The sequence below is a fragment of the Lepidochelys olivacea genome (assembly GCF_965140295.1).
Source record: "Lepidochelys olivacea isolate rLepOli2 genome assembly, chromosome: 21".
Lineage (NCBI taxonomy): Eukaryota > Metazoa > Chordata > Testudines > Cheloniidae > Lepidochelys > Lepidochelys olivacea.
Genome location: NC_140431.1, coordinates 8,726,563 through 8,744,481, shown reverse-complemented (window position 1 = coordinate 8,744,481; position 17,919 = coordinate 8,726,563). Strand labels below are relative to the sequence as shown.

At 43.6% G+C, this 17,919-nt stretch overlaps 1 protein-coding gene across 1 annotated transcript in view; it reads right to left on the bottom strand.

Annotated features, from left to right (window-relative positions):
• The window catches only part of USP49 (ubiquitin specific peptidase 49), a 61,374-nt gene extending 44,812 nt beyond the window's left edge, over positions 1-16,562 (bottom strand). The window contains exon 1 of the mRNA XM_084610946.1: positions 16,539-16,562. The gene's annotated coding sequence lies outside the window, so the exon portion shown is untranslated. The remainder of the gene's footprint in view (positions 1-16,538) is intronic.
• Between the last annotated feature and the right edge of the window lie 1,357 nt (positions 16,563-17,919).

Here is a 17,919-nt window from a genome sequence, read left to right as displayed (position 1 = left end):
ACTACTGAAAGTGTTTAAATTGCAAGCAGCTTCATGTAATAGAACTTTGAAACCTTCCAACAAAGTAAAAGGTCAAAACTACAACTGTCTCTTTAGATTGAAAAGTAATGTATCAAACAAGCCAAAAAATACTAACAAGCGAAAGGATACTCCACACAAGTTTGATCTCCCCATGTTTGGAGGCACAGACCAATCTGAGAGATTCATGACCTGATACACAAACTGAGGGTACAATAATCAAGGGAAGTAGCATTTCAAAGACCTTTGTAAGAACTGAAAAAAGAAACTACGTTTCCCTTTTGTGCAGCACCAAATCAATTTCTCTTAAAGCAGCAAATCATATATTGATGAAGGGAAAAAAACCACCTGTAATTTAGTCCAGCTGCCAACCACCAGAAACATGTTAAAGGACAAACTACAACACAGGTTAAATTTGAAACTCTGATACTGAAACAGAATAAACTTAAGTGCCATGCAAAGAAGAGCTAGATGTATATTTAAAAAAAATAAAACACACAACAAATGAAGCCAAAAATCTTATCTACTGAAACAGATTTATATTAAAGGGAAAAGGTGTAGCAAAGTAAATACACATTAGAGAAAGTGTGAATTATTTTGTTCTTAAGCCCACCCAGGCTAGCATATAATAATGTAAAAGGTTTCTTTACCCAAGAGCTGTGTATGAAAAATGATTTGTTCTTAGAGACCACAGTTCAATATTCAGTAAGACAGATATTGCTCTAGTTAGAAGTCAACCACAAACACCATGTAATTTCCTTAGAACACACTGCCCTTGTTATAATTCAATTGGAGCATGTTAAGTATGCAATAGTATAATGTGAAATTCTAACCAAGTTATTTTAAGATTCTACTCTTATTAAGTAAACTTGGTTGCAGAACCAGTGTCAAGAAGAAAAGGAGTACTTGTGGCACCTTAGAGACTAACTAATTTATTTGAGCATAAGCTTTCGAGAGCTACAGCTCACTTCATCGGATGCATACTGTGGAAACTGCAGAAGACATTATATACACAGAGACCATGAAACAATACCTCCTTCCACCCCACTCTCCTGCTGGTAATAGCTTATCTAAAGTGATCACTCTCCTTACAATGTGTCTGATAATCAAGTTGAGCCATTTCCAGCACAAATCCAGATTTTCTCACCCTCCGCCCCCCCCCCCCCCCGCACACACACACAAATTCACTCTCCTGCTGGTAATAGCCCATCCAAAGTGACCACTCTCCTTACAATGTGTATGAAAATCAAGGTGGGCCATTTCCAGCACAAATCCAGGTTTTCTCACCCCCCTCCCTTTTCCAAAAACTACACACACAAACTCACTCTCCTGCTGGTAATAGCTTATCCAAAGTGACCACTCTCCTTACAGTGTGTATGAGTGAGTTTGTGTGTGTAGTTTTTGGAAAGGGGGGGGGTGAGAAAACCTGGATTTGTGCTGGAAATGGCCCACCTTGATTATCATACACATTGTAAGGAGAGTGATCACTTTAGATAAGCTATTACCAGCAGGAGAGTGGGGTGGGAGGAGGTATTGTTTCATGGTCTCTTTGTATATAATGTCTTCTGCAGTTTCCACAGTATGCATCTGATGAAGTGAGCTGTAGCTCACGAAAGCTTATGCTCAAATAAATTGGTTAGTCTCTAAGGTGCCACAAGTACTCCTTTTCTTTTTGCGAATACAGACTAACACGGCTGTTACTCTGAAAAGTGTCAAGAAGCCGACCAGTTCATATCACATTTATGGCAAGAATGAAAGCTTCAATATAAAATCCCCTTTTTTTAAAAAAAGGGGGAGAATACATCTATTATGAGTCTATTGGAACAGAGAGAGGAGAAAATGGGATCAGAGCCATTGATCCTTCTTAGGAGTCTGGGGAACAAAGCAGTTAGTGGGACAGAAACACAAACCAGCACTGACTGCTCTTCCTTTCTCAAGACATTCATGTAATATTTCTGACCAAATGGCACTTCTCTTTCAGGTCATCTGCATATCCACTTACAAAGGCTGCAAGAATGCTTCCCCCACCCCCTTTCTTTTTTAATTTAAATAAAAGCCTTGAATACGTCTTCTGAGGCTTTCCCTTTCATAGTATGCACGAGAGAGAGAGAATGCAACTGTAGGACAGTATTTCTTAATCAGATCTAATGCCACCCACTGAAACTGAATGGGAGAATATGATTGCAAGGCAGCACTTCTTGATCAAGTGTACGGATCTGCCTTTCAAAGTGAATAAGGCTGTGGTCACCATTTTTTAATTGGCTCAGCTGATACCCTATACAAGTTTTAAATGGAAGAACACAGCTGTGGCCTATAATTCTTGACTTGATCTTCCACAGAAAAGACTGAAAGAACACAAATGCACTAAAGCATTTACCCTATTAAATCAGTTCTTCTTTCAAAATATTCACTGGATTCACCATGAGAATGCTTTATTTCTTATTCAGCCACACATGATAAAGTGTTCAGTGTAAAAGCTTCACTGCTCGCACCATAAAGAAGCAAGACAGCTCCTTTTGCTCAGGTGTTCTTGGTTCCTAACATCACAATCTTAATTTCAATTTACCATAATATCTTAAACTGTACTATTTTCATTTTTTTAAAAAATATTCACAAACATCTCATGGAGGAAGTTAAGGTTAAGGCATTTATTTTAAAAAGAAACTTTCCCCCTTAATTCCTACAGTATATAATTGTCTAGATCAGTGTTTCCCAAATTTGCTCCGCCACTTATGCGGGGAAAGCCCCTGCCGGGCCGGGCCGGTTTGTTTACCTGCTGCGTCTGCAGGTTTGGCCGATCGCTGCTCCCAGCGGCCGCGGTTCGCTGCTCCAGGCCAATGGGGGCTGCGGGAAGCGGCGCAGGCCGAGGGACGTACTGGCCGCCGCTTCCCACGACCCCCATTGGCCTGGAGCAGTGAACTGCGGCCAGTGGGAGCCGCATTCGGCCGAACCTGCAGACGCGGCAGGGAAACAAACCGGCCGGCCCACCAGGGGCTTTCCCTGCACAAGCAGCGGAACAAGTTTGGGAACCACTGGTCTAGATATAACTTACATGATTTTTAAAAATTCCACCCAAAGAAACACTTTTTTGTGGTGCTGACAGTGGTTTTTCTCTTTGAAACGAAAAAAGGATGCTTCACCAGAAAAAAAGTGTTTGTTACGATTTGTATGTTATACAAGAAAAATTTCAAGTGAAAAAAACTCATACTATTCCTGAGATAACAGCAACTACATATATCAATTTTCTTTCTCTGTGTATGGAAACACTGTTGAATTATACAAGCAGGGTAGTGTGGGACACAGGAGCTTCTGCAGAGGAGAAATAAAAGATATTGGAAAAGGCTTCTGCCATTTCAGGGCTAAAAATGACAGACTTCTCCCTGAATTGCATAATAATTACCTAATTAATGAAACCCATCTATTAGGTTTTCTTAAAAATGTCTTGACTGCTGGAGAGGTGCCCCTAACAAGTATTCCATTTTCTCAAAGATTTCACACTCTGATCTTTGGCTGCCAATATACTGTAGGTGTTACAGTTAATGTATACTCATTACCATGCTGTGAACAAAAACTGATGAACAACACTTATCACAAAGCAGTGAGTTTTCTCCACACAGAGGAGGTAAAACAAAGAGAGATACCAATCTCATGTTCACATTTTGCCAAAAATTTACGATTTTCTCAAAAGAAACAGTAACCGAGTGCAATGCAGTAAAATACATTTTATTTTGTATTTTGATATACACTGCATGGTGATGTTAAACATTATGACTGCACAAAGAGCTCACCATAGGCAATCTAAAAATTATCACAGGGTGACAGAGTGTCAAAAGTAGGGAGCTTGACATTAAACCTGCCACCTTTGTTTGTTTCAGTTTCTATAGCACATAGCAGTTGCCTCATCTTTTTTTAAGGTTTTCAATATCCTGCCTGATCTCCATTTTTCTATATTTCAATACTGCCACTCACACGAATGAAGCAAGCAAATACAACTGCATTTTGTAGATCATCTTTCCTACAAACCGTACACAACACGGTACATGACATATGCCTATCCATGCACTGGAGTATGGGGGCACACCAGTAACTGCAAAGGAACCAAAAGCCTCATATTTGCTCAGAGTAGTTCCCCAGCTGAATTTGAAAAGTGAAGATTTTATCTACATTGCAGCTCTAATTTTGGGACTACCAACAGATTTTTCTGGATAAGCATGAGGTCAGTTTAAAAAACAACCACACTGCACTTTTGTTCTCATCAATCTTGACATCCTCTCCTTATTTTCAAACCCAAGACCTTTCAAACCTTTCTCTACTCTCCCTCTGATGTCACACATCCTTCATATCTGGACCACCGATCATGCAAATGATCCACTACCCAGACCTGAGAACTTTCTACATACCACCGTGGTAAATTAGGTAATTCTTGGATGTGTTAACTCCCACAAAAATAACATGACTCAAGGGACATCAGAAAGTCCTGGATCTCCCCACATAAACAATAAAACCCTCTCCTGCCCTTCTTCTCCCACCCCTACTTCTCCAGGCCCACTCTCTTTGTTCCAATCTCCATGCACTAAATAATTTCAAAACAAATTTAAAATTTTGCATTTGGCAAAATGTTTCCATGCCTCCTCCATGGCACTGACTACACTGGCGATGTTTCTGTGACACCACTTGTGTCCCATTATGCCAACACACTGGATGTGCACTGTAGTTCATATTGCAATGTGTCTTGTGTTTGGCACAATGCACTTTCCATAGTGAGTTTTCAAATACAAAAAGAATTAATTTCATCACAGGGAGCCCAGAGCTCTCCCCTGTACAAGTCATGGAATCTATTGGCAGAGCTTGAAAATTCTACTTGCTTATGGCAAGTAAGTCACAACGTTGCCAACTGTCACGATATTTGGTGCGAGTTTGTTTTTGTTTGTTTTTAAAGTCTCAGCTCCTGGAAGCATGTGATTAGATGAGAACTCTCAACTTCCATTTTTTTTTTTTTTTTTTAAGTTTCTAGCCCTCGTGACTGTAGAGAAGAGCTTGAAAATGTTACCCAAATTCACCTAAGGCACAAAAACCAGAACATGTTGGGGGTTTCTGACTTTCTTTTTCTTCTTATTTTAAATAATGATTTTTAATCCAATCTCATTTTTGGAGGGCTAGCAATACTGATTTTACCATGCTGCAGCAGAATTTTGTCTGTTTTCACCCTGGTATTTTGAACCCTGCTGGCAACAATGGAACTGACAAAAATCAGGTCTATTTCACTCTGTGGCTGCTTGTAAACTACAGCAGAGGCAGGCATTGGAGATATTCACTGGGGCAGAGGATCAATAACAGAAGTAGTGAGAGGTCTGTCTCCACAGCCAGGAAGTTCCAGAGGGAAGCAGATTAAAGACTTGTCTACATGGGGAGGTTTTTTACATGGGGTTTGTTTTTCTAATTAAAATGATGTGCATCAAAACAATGCAATCCCTTCTTGCAAGTTAACTGGCCAATTATTATGAATTAGATAATCCACTTTGAAAGTGGAGTAAATTCATTGCAGAATGAGTAAGATTTGTATGGACACATTTTTATTTTGCAGTTACTTGGCAGTCCTCTAACTGCTATCCTATGCTGCACTGTTTCACCCTAAGACTGACCAGCAAGGAGAGGGATGTGGGAGGTATTTCAAATTTTATCAGACATCTAGTAGACCAAGAGAGAGCTTCTGCCTCTGAGCAGGGTCCAGAGACAGCAACCTAACAGAAATCCCAGAACCCTCCCCTTTCCTTCCATCTGGCAAGTGAGGGTTATTTTCTCACCTGGGCATAAAGCGCAGAGCCACTCATCTTTCATCTTAAATCTTAGGCTGGCATTGTTTAGTCCTCTCTGACTAGGAGACATCTGGTAACATTTCCAAGCACTAGTGTGGGTGGCTGGGTGGGAAAAAATGATGGGAAAAGTTACAAAAAAGAAATGAGGAACTGAGAAATTTCTGTGGTTGGGAAGAAGAAAGAAAAGAGAAAAATATCAGTGAGAGGAGAGTGAATGGAATGTGGGGACAGAGACATAAATAATGGGGTGTGGTTAGAAAGGAGGAAAAGAAGTGACGGATTTGTGAAAAAAGAAAAGATGCACAATAATCTGTTACAGAAAAGAAAATGGAGGAAAGCAAAGATGGGTAAAGAGATGTAACAAAGATAAGGGATGTTGTAAGATACGTTTTAAAATGTATTAAATAGAAAGACGATTGACAATGTTAGAATTAAATACAATACACAACTGTTTATTTCTTTAAACTGCCCAGAGGCATGGTTTCAAAGTCATGGTACTGTGTGTGGAAGAGAGGGGAAGAAGCATGGCAACATGGCACTTTTCACCCCCGCTGGCTCCTGCATTACTAAAACAACGTTGGTTAAACTTTTCAAGTGCCTGAGTACATGTGTCTGCCCTCCCCTCTCAGCAACTTTTCCGGCAACTATACCTGGAGTATCAGATGTTTCCACACAGGGCAGCTTTATACTTAAAACACTGCATTGGCACAGCTGCACTGCTGCAGCGCTTAGATGAAAACACTCCTATGTCAATGGGAGAGCTTCTCCCATCGGCCTAGTTAATCCACCACCGCAAGAGGTGGTAGCTGTTTTGATGGGAGAAGCTCTCCGCTGACATAGCACCGTCTGCATTGGGGGCTAGGTCGGTATGCCTCTGTCGCTCAGCGGTGTGGATTTTTCACACCTCTGAGTGATGTAGATATACCGACGTAAGTCTGTAGTGCAGACCTGGCCACAGATATGTTAGAAGAACTATTTAAAAGTGTAAACTGCTAGTTAGCCAAATGGATGCCAAAAAGATAAGGTCACAGTCACAGAGTAGGGGTTTTATTTAGTCGGTCATGCTGCAAACAGATACATATTCTACCCTGCATATTATAACTAGCCTCACTTTTCAGATTTGGGATATATATTATGTTCTGCAGTTGGAATGCAAGGAAACAGAAACTTCTCTTCTATCACTTCCCCTCTCCAAGTCATCCAACTTGCTGCCAACATCCTTTCCCTTTTCTGCTGCTCCAATATGACTATTACCATCTCAAATCCCTTTGCTGGCTTCCCAACATCTATCTCAAGCTTCTTCTCTTCCACATAAAATGCAAGATTCTTCTCTCTAAGGCATTCCACTGCCAAAATCTCTACCCTCATCTCTCCCTATGCCCCCTCCATCCAAGTGTTACTCTTATTTGGTCCATTTTTCTCCACTCACTCCCAACAATAAGGTGCTTTCTCTACCACAACTTATGCCTAGAACAGTCTGGTTATAAACATGTGAGGTTCCCTCACTCTCCTACTTCAAAACACTCTTTACAACCCATGTTTTAAATGCAGTGCAACTAGAATAAACCATTCTCCTGGGAACCAGCTCCACCCTCAAACTGGGGAGGACTGAGTACACCTCTCTGATATAGGTGCCGATTTCTTCCTGGATGATCTTGGTATTAGGTTTGCCAAACTTCCAGGTAGCCTGTGAGGGGTGGGGTGGAGGCAGCCAAGGTGATGCTGGCACCTGCTTCTAGCAAGTGCCTAGTGTAGGAACTCACTGATTTAGGCTCCAGATCCAAAAAGTTAACATAGGGGGCATCCCGAGGGCATCTCCTTAAGGGATGGGGCAACACTTTTAAACCCCTGGGGCCAAATGCAAACCAGGGGCTGGGACACTAGCCCACCAATGTGCTTTATGGCACTGCTGGCTGGAGTAAAGGCACACTCTCACCTCAACCCTTGAAAAGGGGAGGAATGTCAGTGGGCAGGGGGAGGTGCCCAGAGAACCTCCTATTGCAATGATTGGCTCCCTGTTGTGGGAGTACCCCAAGAATTGGCAAAGGATCAATTGGATGCAAGTGACTGCACTGAGCAGTCCTCGATGGGAACCTTGGCTGTAATTTGACTAATAAAGTTGCAGCCTGGCTAAAACCCATGCCACGTATCCTTGCCTTCTTCCGCGCAGGAAGCACACCAATAAACCAAGCTTTTCTACTCCATTTCTGGGTTGTATCTCTAGTTTAGCACTGAACCAGTTTGTGCCTTTAGAATGTAAGCAAGCCACCGCCCTATGCCTCAATTTCCATCTGTATAATTAGGATAATAGTATTTCCCAGATCAAGGGATGTAAAGTGCTATATAAGACCTAAGGATTTTTATTACATACACAACGTACATTTACAAACACTACATACAACACAATCAGTACATTTAAATCTTTAAATTTACTAGGATTTGTTTTTTAAAAAATGTATGCGTTTGTGTTTAATCAGTTGAAATTTTACATCACTGCCCATCCCTTTCCAAAATAATACATCTTTTAAGTTTTTACACTAATGAGGGAGATCTTCCATTCACTGAAATAAGGGGGGAAAATACTTTGTTCTGTAAAGCATGCCACAATCAAATTAACTGTTCATAGTGGCTAAGTGTTTAGGAGGGTGAACTGTTAATTACCTTGTGTGTCAACAATAGGGCAGTTTAGACAAAAATCTCTGAGGGTGTGTGTGTCTGGGCTTGTTTTTCCCCCCCAAAGAAAAACTTGATATTCAGACTGATAGCCACAGCGTGTGCTACATCAAGTTAAAAAGCAGTGGTTCCACACAGGTGCACATCCTCCAACCCTGAAACTGCACCGTAAACCTTCCTTTCTGCAGTGAAACACAAGGAGCTATGCTCTTCAGCTTGCATGGCATGAATCCTCTGCACAGGCTCCCACAATCCTACCTTTTCCTCCTCAAGCAGCAGCACTGTATTGACTGATTCTGCTACATAAAGGGTTTTCCATACCTGGAAGAACAGGAGGCCATAATTTGGACCCATAATAGGATCTTTTATTACACAATCCACAAAATATATACCTTCAGATCAGCGGCACTGCTATGGGTACCCGCATGGCCCCACAGTATGCCAACATTTTTATGGCTGACTTAGAACAACGCTTCCTCAGCTCTCGTCCCCTAACGCCCCTACTCTACTTGCGCTATATTGATGACATCTTCATCATCTGGACCCATGGAAAAGAAGCCCTTGAGGAATTCCACCATGATTTCAACAATTTCCATCCCACCATCAACCTCAGCCTGGTCCAGTCCACACAAGAGATCCACTTCCTGGACACTATAGTGCTAATAAACAGTGGCCACATAAACACCACACTATACCGGAAACCTACTGACCGCTATTCCTACCTACATGCCTCCAGCTTTCACCCTGACCACACCACACGATCCATCGTCTACAGCCAAGCTCTGCGATACAACCGCATTTGCTCTAACCCCTCAGACAGAGACAAACACCTACAAGATCTCTATCAAGCATTCTTACAACTACAGTACCCACCTGCGGAAGTGAAGAAACAGATTGATAGAGCCAGAAGAGTTCCCAGAAGTCACCTACTACAGGACAGGCCAAACAAAGAAAATAACAGAACGCCACTAGCCGTCACCTTCAGCCCCCAACTAAAACCCCTCCAACACATTATTAAGGATCTACAACCTATCCTGAAGAATGACCCAACACTCTCTCAAATCTTGGGAGACAGGCCAGTCCTTGCCTACAGACAGCCCCCCAACCTGAAGCAAACACTCACCCACAACCACATACCACACAACAGAACCACTAACCCAGGAACCTATCCTTGCAACAAAGCCCGTTGCCAACTGTGCCCACATATCTATTCAGGGGACACCATCAAAGGGCCTAATAACATCAGCCACAATACCAGAGGCTCGTTCACCTGCACATCCACCAATGTGATATATGCCATCATGTGCCAGCAATGCCCCTCTGCCATGTACATTGGTCAAACTGGACAATCTCTACGTAAAAGAATAAATGGACACAAATCAGATGTCAAGAATTATAACATTCATAAACCAGTCGGAGAACACTTCAATCTCTCTGGTCACGCAATCACAGACATGAAGGTCGCTATCTTACAACAAAAAAACTTCAAATCCAGACTCCAGCGAGAAACTGCTGAATTGGAATTCATTTGCAAATTGGATACTATTAATTTAGGCTTAAATAGACACTGGGAGTGGCTAAGTCATTATGCAAGGTAGCCTATTTCCCCTTGTTTTTTTCTAACCCACCCCGTTTTTTCTAACGTTCTGGTTAAACTTGGATTTATGCTGGAAATGGCCCACCTTGATTATCATGCATATTGTAAGGAGAGTGGTCAGTTTGGATGAGCTATTGCCAGCAGGAGAGTGAGTTTGTGTGTGTATGGGGTGGGGCGGTGAGAAAACCTGTATTTGTGCTAGAAATGGACCACCTCGATTATCATACACATTTTAAAGAGAGTGGTCACTTTGGATGGGCTATTACCAGCAGGAGAGTGAGTTTTGGGGGGGGGGAGAGGGACGGAGGGGGAGAAAACCTGGATTTGTGCTGGAAATGGCCCAACTTGATGATCACTTTAGATAAGCTATTACCAGTAGGAGAGTGGGGTGGAAGGAGGTATTGTTTCATGGTCTCTGTGTATATATAATGTCTTCTGCAGTTTCCACAGTATGCATCCGATGAAGTGAGCTGTAGCTCACGAAAGCTCATGTTCAAATAAATTAGTTAGTCTCTAAGGTGCCACAAGTACTCCTTTTCTTTTTGAAAATATATATGCAATACTAAATGCTATACATGCATATCAAAGGTTATATAGAAAAGTGCATTCAAATGCAAGAAAATTTTAAATTTTCATGAATTCTTGAATGATGCACTGGATAAATTTACCACCCAATAAAGATTGGCAACTAGGCTAAAACAGTATCAGATAGGATGGTTTATTATTATTATTATATTTATAAATAATGTGAGGCACAGAAATCCTACAGCAATTGGCAACGTAGGTAAATACATTTCAACATAGTCACTGAGTTTTACTGGAGCAACAGTAGTTCCTTTTCATTATATTGTACTTGCTGAACATTCACATTGCTCATTGTTGCCTGTATGCCTTACAATAAGGTCTTTCATGGCAAGATGATAGAAATGGTCAGAGCTAAGGTTGCTGTGGAAACTTGATCTCTGAATTTCCTGACTTTTGTGCAATTAAAGCCTCATCCTTACTGTCATTTTAACATACTTTGGGGCTTTAAAAAAATCTGTATAAATGTCCTTTTTATAATGCATTTCAATAAATATTTTGTCAGAAGATGCATTTGCATTTATTTTAATGACTGGTCCTCAAAAAGAGCGTTTCTCCAAACTTCCTAAAACACTATTTCACTTAGGGGCCCTAAGAATAATCAGGAGGAATTTCAACTCAAAAGGCAGTAATTCAGGAAAGTCGTAAGCCATTAAGAATGACATAAATTAGAAATGGGAGATCCATCCTTTATACCATCTTATGCCAAGGCAGAATTATTTCTCACAGAGTATTCTTAAATGTTTTGCCTCAACCATGACTAATAAAAACAGCTAATGATTAAGTGAATTCTGGCAAAGAAAAAAAAAAAAAAAAAGAGTTGCAAAGCCTGATGTGGACAGGACAGAATACTGAAAGGATTCCAAGTGAGCAAACATCAAATGAAGGATTATCCTTACTTGTGAGGAATCCATTGCAGCAAGAAATTGAACCAGAGACCTTCACATCCAGAAGCAGAAGGGATACATATTGAACTAAATGAGAATCTTCTTTTTCTGTCAGTCGTAGTCCTATGGCTATGATTAACAATATGGTATACAAAAGATACTTCTTTCAAAGACTTCTCTTTGAGGTCCGCAGTCCAAGTATTAACCAGGCCAAGCCTTGCTTAGCTTTGCAGGCCAGATGAGGCATATTCAAACCTTATCAGTTCTTAAAAACAGCCAGCAAATGTCTTGTCAACCACAACATCCTGTAGCACTTATAATTCGAGTCATCCCAGAAATCACAGTGAAAGATGGCTTAATTATGCAAAAATTAATCCTCAGATGCACACCTGCTAAAAAAATTAGTTTGTTAAATTATCAGTTTTAACATTTTATAAACTATTATTTGAGATGTTGACAATTTAAAAGAGCTATTGTCGAGCAGAGTTCACTCTAAGCCAAAGGGCAAAGCTCTTTATCAATGAATGAATGAAACTTGTATGAGGCCAAGAAATATCTACAGATGTGAAAAACTGTCAGTTCCAAACCACTCCTTTTCCACTTGTGAAATCAGCTAGAATTGTTAGTGAGAATAATTGTTAGTGAGAAAAACAAGCATCTGCCTTGGGAACATTTGGAATGTCACACTTTGGTGCATGCTTAAGTAAGAGAAAAGTTATACATTGTGAGTGGTCAGCACAGGATTTTCAAATATTCACACCTTTTTATTTTCCAAACAATTTTTTTAAAACAAGAACAAATTTGCATTTCTCATTCAGAGGGGACAAGGTTTAAAACAAAGTCATTTCTTTGTTACCTGAGCATGAAAACAGATTCTGAAAAAAATTTCAACTGATGAAAAATTTCGCTCCTGATTCACACACACAGTTTACTCAGAACTGCTGACAGGCTTTTATGAAAAAAATTTATGAACTCCCTTTTACGGTGAAACCAAGCATGAGAAATTTAAGTACAACAAATATTTTGAGAAATGTAAGTGAATGAAAATAAGGGTTTGATATGCATGTGCCATTCAACTTTTATTGTGTTGCTACAGTTATATGAGTCCTTTCAAGCAAAGACGCTCAGAAGATGACTACACAACTGAGAGAACTAAAAATGGAATATTTCATATTTAACTGTGCCATAGGATCCACCTGTCAAGAGTTCAACTGGACTCAACCACATGATATGGTACAGAACCATACTTGTGAAATCTGCAGTCTCAGAAAGCGGAAACAGAAAGTCTAACAACAAATGGTAATAAAGCACGCAGAATACCAGCCGACAGATTCCAGTTCTTCAGCTTTCAATTTATGCACCTAAACTTTGAAACTAAAAGTATGAAGCAAAATGACCCAGATAAATAGAGCCTGGATACCTACTAGATATCAAATCCTCCTTCAGTTTAGCTCAAAAAATCTACTGCATTGTAAACACTATATAATAAATATATATATATTTTTAACAATTAAAGCAATGTGTTGAAGATGCCACTGTCAAATAAATCACAGCAAGCTCCAAGTATAGCTAGTTATCTTAGACATACACCAACAGAGATCAAGTACAAGACACCAGGGCCAAATTATCCACTAGCTTAAGCAGTCTGCTATTCTATTGACTTCAGTTAAGTAATACCCACTTATGCCAAAGGTGAATTTGTCCGACCGTATTTACACAAACTGAGGGATTTTCATATTCTCGATCTCATCCATCCACCAACTTATCTGCTCTAATTCCTTCTACTCCCCCTCCCAATATCCACTGCCCCTTTCATCTTTTTCCTACCCTTATCCTCTAGCCTTATTCATGCTGTTCCCTTCTCTTGGAACAGCGTCTCAGATTTCATCCACCAAGAGCCTTCCCTTCCCATCCAAATATCACTTTAAACTTGTTTCTTCCAAGAATCCTTGTAAGCTTATTGCCCATTCCAATCATCCCTCCTTACCATCCTTAATCTAATGTGTGGTCCCCAGTTTTTGCCTAGTCTTTCTATGGGTTTGATCTGTATTTCCTTAAGAAAAACTTCCTTTGAAGTCAGTTAGAATTTTGTCTAAGTAAGGAGAAAGTACTGCACATCAAACCTCTTCACTTCAAGCTCTTCAGGGCCCAGCAAGCAACTTAATCTATATTCTGTGAAGCAGCACTATGCAAAAAGGACAGATCTTGCAAACCCACTTCAGGGGTTTGTAGAATCCAGCTCTAACGGATTATTAAAACAAAACACAGCTTTTTTTTCTTATGTTCATCTATATAATCCAAAGAGAGCTGACACTCCTTAATGAGAACTCAGAATTCTTTCATAAACAAACATTTCTTAAGATTAGGAATTATTTCTTTCAGGAACAAAAATTAGCATGTTTGCATTTCCAATGCATTATAGAACACGATATAGCAAATATCTATTTCTGAAAATGAGCAGCTTTTCAAAGATCTACTCATGTTTGTGTATGCAAATATATACATAAATACACTGATAAGTGTATTTAGAGCACAGAGATATTAGCAGACAATATGTTTATTCTTACAAAGCAGACAACATATAAATGTTTTCAGACCTATCCCTTGTGAACAAAACAATAAATCTGGGATTTTCTAAATCAGATAAAAGGGAGGGGGACCAGAAATAATCTAAAAAAACCCTTCCTTTGCATATCACAAACTTTTAGACATTGGGCTTGTAACTTCAAATTCACTTATAAGAACATTAAGCTTCTTGCATTCCCAATAATTATGTATTCTTAGAGTCTTTTTACAAGTACTCCAGAAACTAAGCATAATCTGAGTTTACTTTTCTTTATTGACAGGGGGGAAAGAATACATGTTTGTGGGAGGAGCACTCAAACTGCTGCCAGTTCTCCAGGTTGCAATTATGTTTTAAATATGATTTAAATGTGGGTCTGGCTTCTCAAGACTGACAGCAACAATCAAAAGAACTAAAAGGAGATGCCTATATTTCTGCCCCTCTGCTATTATTTTCTATTTCTCTCTCTCTGCAATGCTTTTGGAGAATACTGTTTGTATCAAAGAGGCTAAATCAACTAGTATGTATTTCTCTTTGTTAAAAACCTGTCAGTAAACACATTCCTCCAACCTCAACTTCTTCCCCACTACCATCACTAATGCTCGCTCCTCCCAAATAAAACAAAACAGATGGAAACTTCAAACAAAGTGAACAAAAGAGATTTTTTTGTTCCCTCTTTTCTAGAAGATAGAGGATAAAATCGTGGTAGTTGGAAGAAGAAAATATTTTGTGTTCCATCCTACAACATTTACTCAAAGCACAGCAACTTCAGTGGGACACGTGAGTAAGGACTACTCATGGGAGATAGGGATGCAGGTCTCTAGTAGGTCATCTAGTCCATCCCCCTTACAATTTCGAATTATTTCCCTTAGTATACATATACTGGGGCTTTGGATAAAATGAGAGTTAATCATTTTATTTATAAAGAAGCACCCAACACACTCTCTGCCATTGCTCTGGTTAGAGAGAGGGGGAGCTTGTGTGCCATACATTTAAAATGAACTTTAAATATTGTTATGAAACTATATTAGTTATTTACAAAGTATCACCCTCACAGCCATTATATTCCAACTGCAGTATTTACACAACTTAAATCCTGTTCACCTTAAACTCAGAGTCACACAGACTTCAATGGTTCTACTGGTATGAATAAGGCAAGAAGGATTTAAGGAAAAGTTGTTACACAATTAGGGCCCAATTCTGGGAGGGTCCTGAGGGACCTGGCCTCTTCATAGTTAGCTCTAGTTCCAACTCCCTACCCAGCAACCCATGGTTTCTCTCTATATTGCCTGTTCTAATCACCGAGGGCCCCAACCACTGCTCAGCCACCATCCTCACCTCTTCCTTGATCCAGCCTCCACTCATCATCTCTTTCTCCCAGACCTACCTTTCCCCTTCAACACTTGCCCCAGCCTCCCTTATAACCTCTGTGCCCAGGTCCCCTTCACCTCCAGCACCTGCACTCTCTAGTTTTCAGCCCATCTCAGCTCCCTCAAACACACCAGTCCTCATCCCCTGAGCTCTCCCTCCAGCTCCCTGAGCTCCTCCTCCAGTCACATGTACCACTCCAGGGCTGAACCTCACCCTAGCCCCAAAAGGGCAGTAAACTGTCCCTTGGCCTCCATCACCAGCTTCCCCCCAACCTCACATTATAGGGGGTGACCCCCCCAGCCTCCTTGTCCCCACTTGCTACTGTGGGCATGAAGGCCTCTTTAGCCCCTGCCTGGGGGTGTGTGAACCCCCCGTAGAGACGAATCCTTTCAGCTCCCTCCCGCCCCCCGTCACTCTGGGAATAAACTCACCTGATCCCCCGCATTGAGAAATGAGGCACTTCACCCTCCAAACTGGGGATTAAACCCCTCAGCCCCCATGGGGGGTTATGCCCCCCCAGCCTCCGCACAAGGGAGTGAAGCCCCTGCACACCCCACAGCCCAAACTGGGGGGTAACCCCTCCTGTCCCCAGCCCCCCTGGGGGGCTAGACCCCCCCAAGCCTCCCCACGAGGGGTGAAGCCCCCTCGCCTCCCAAACTGGGGGTGAACCCCTTCTGTCCCGAACCGCCCTGGGTGGTTAGACCCCCCCAAACCCCCCCACGGGGGGGGTGAAGCCCCCTCGCCTCCCAAACTGGGGGTGAACCCCTCCTGTCCCCAGCCCCCCAAGGGGGTTAGACCCCCCCAGCCTCCCCACAGGGGGATGAAGCCCCCTCACACCCCACCCCGGGGAGTTAGACGCCCGTACCCAGCCCCTGCGGGGAGGTGAAGCCCCCCGGACCTCCTGCTATATGGGGGGCTCACACCCCCAGTTGGGGGGTTGAACCCCTTCTCCCCAGCCCCCCTCAGGGGGGGTGAAGCCCCCTCCCCCGGGGGGGTCAGAGCCCCCCTCCCCCACTAACCCCTTTATTTACCGCCATCATCAGCACGCGCGAGCTGTCACCGAGCGCGAGACACCCCAACCGGGGCCAGCCCCGCCCCCTCCCCGCCCATTGGCCGCCCGCCCCGCCCCGCCCCCCGACGCCATTGGTCGGAAAGCACGCCACACACTCCATCGTCCCCGCCCTTCGCTAGCGCTGTACGCCCCATTCACCGACACCACTTACGCCATCTCCGCAAGGCTCTTGTGAGCGGCCCTGCGGGGTTCTTCGGCGCTTTACGCCCGTAGCCGAGCAGAGCGGAAACTTTCCTTTATGTTACGCCATTTACGCTGCCCCGGCGGCGAACGTTTTACTAGTGTACGTGAATGGCGTAGGCTTTGCCGCTGAATTCTTCGCGGCTTTACGCTGCTTGCGTTGCCCGAGCTTCGAACACGGGACTAGCTTACGGGGCTTGCGTAGCCGGCCGGGGGGCAGGCGCTTCAGTGGCTTAGGGCAATTGCGCTGCGGAGTGGGAGGGGGAGAAGGGCGGAGGGGCGGGGACTCCATAGCCCACCCCCGGGCCGGTGACGTAGGCGGGCTTTGTGAATCGCAGGCTGAAGTTTGGTTGAGTCACACGAGGGTAAATAAGGATGTTTCAGAGACAAAGAGACTCTTAAAGGGGCAGGAGCGCCTTGTGCGGGCCCCCCCCCGCGCTCAGAGGGGCCCAGGCCTCAGGGCGCTGGCCTCCCCTCCCCCTGCCTCCAGGCCACTCAGTGCACCTGGGCAGAGCAGCACGGGGCTGGGGAAAGGGGGGCAGCAGCACAGGGTCCCAGCCGGGGCCATGGCCACATTAGGCATGTCACCATGCAGGGGCCACGTCCGGCCGGGCCACTGCCCAGGGGCCACGTCCAGCACCACTATTGCACGGGGCCACTGCCATGGAGCCGCGTCCGGCACCACTATTGCACGGGGCCACTGCCCGGGGGCCACGTCCAGCACCACCATTGCACGGGGCCACTGCCATGGGGCCACGTCCGGCACCACCATTGCACAGGGCCACTGCCATGGGGCCGTGTCCGGCACCACCATTGCACGGGGCCACTGCCATGGGGCCGTGTCCGGCACCACCATTGCACGGGGCCACTGCCATGGGGCCACGTCCAGCACCACCATTGCACGGGGCCACTGCCATGGGGCCACGTCCGGCACCACCATTGCACAGGGCCACTGCCATGGGGCCGTGTCCGGCACCACCATTGCACGGGGCCACTGCCATGGGGCCGCGTCCAGCACCACCATTGCACGGGGCCACTGCCATGGGGCCGTGTCCGGCACCACCATTGCACAGGGCCACTGCCATGGGGCCACGTCCGGCACCACCATTGCACGGGGCCACTGCCCGGGGGCCACGTCCAGCACCACCATTGCACGGGGC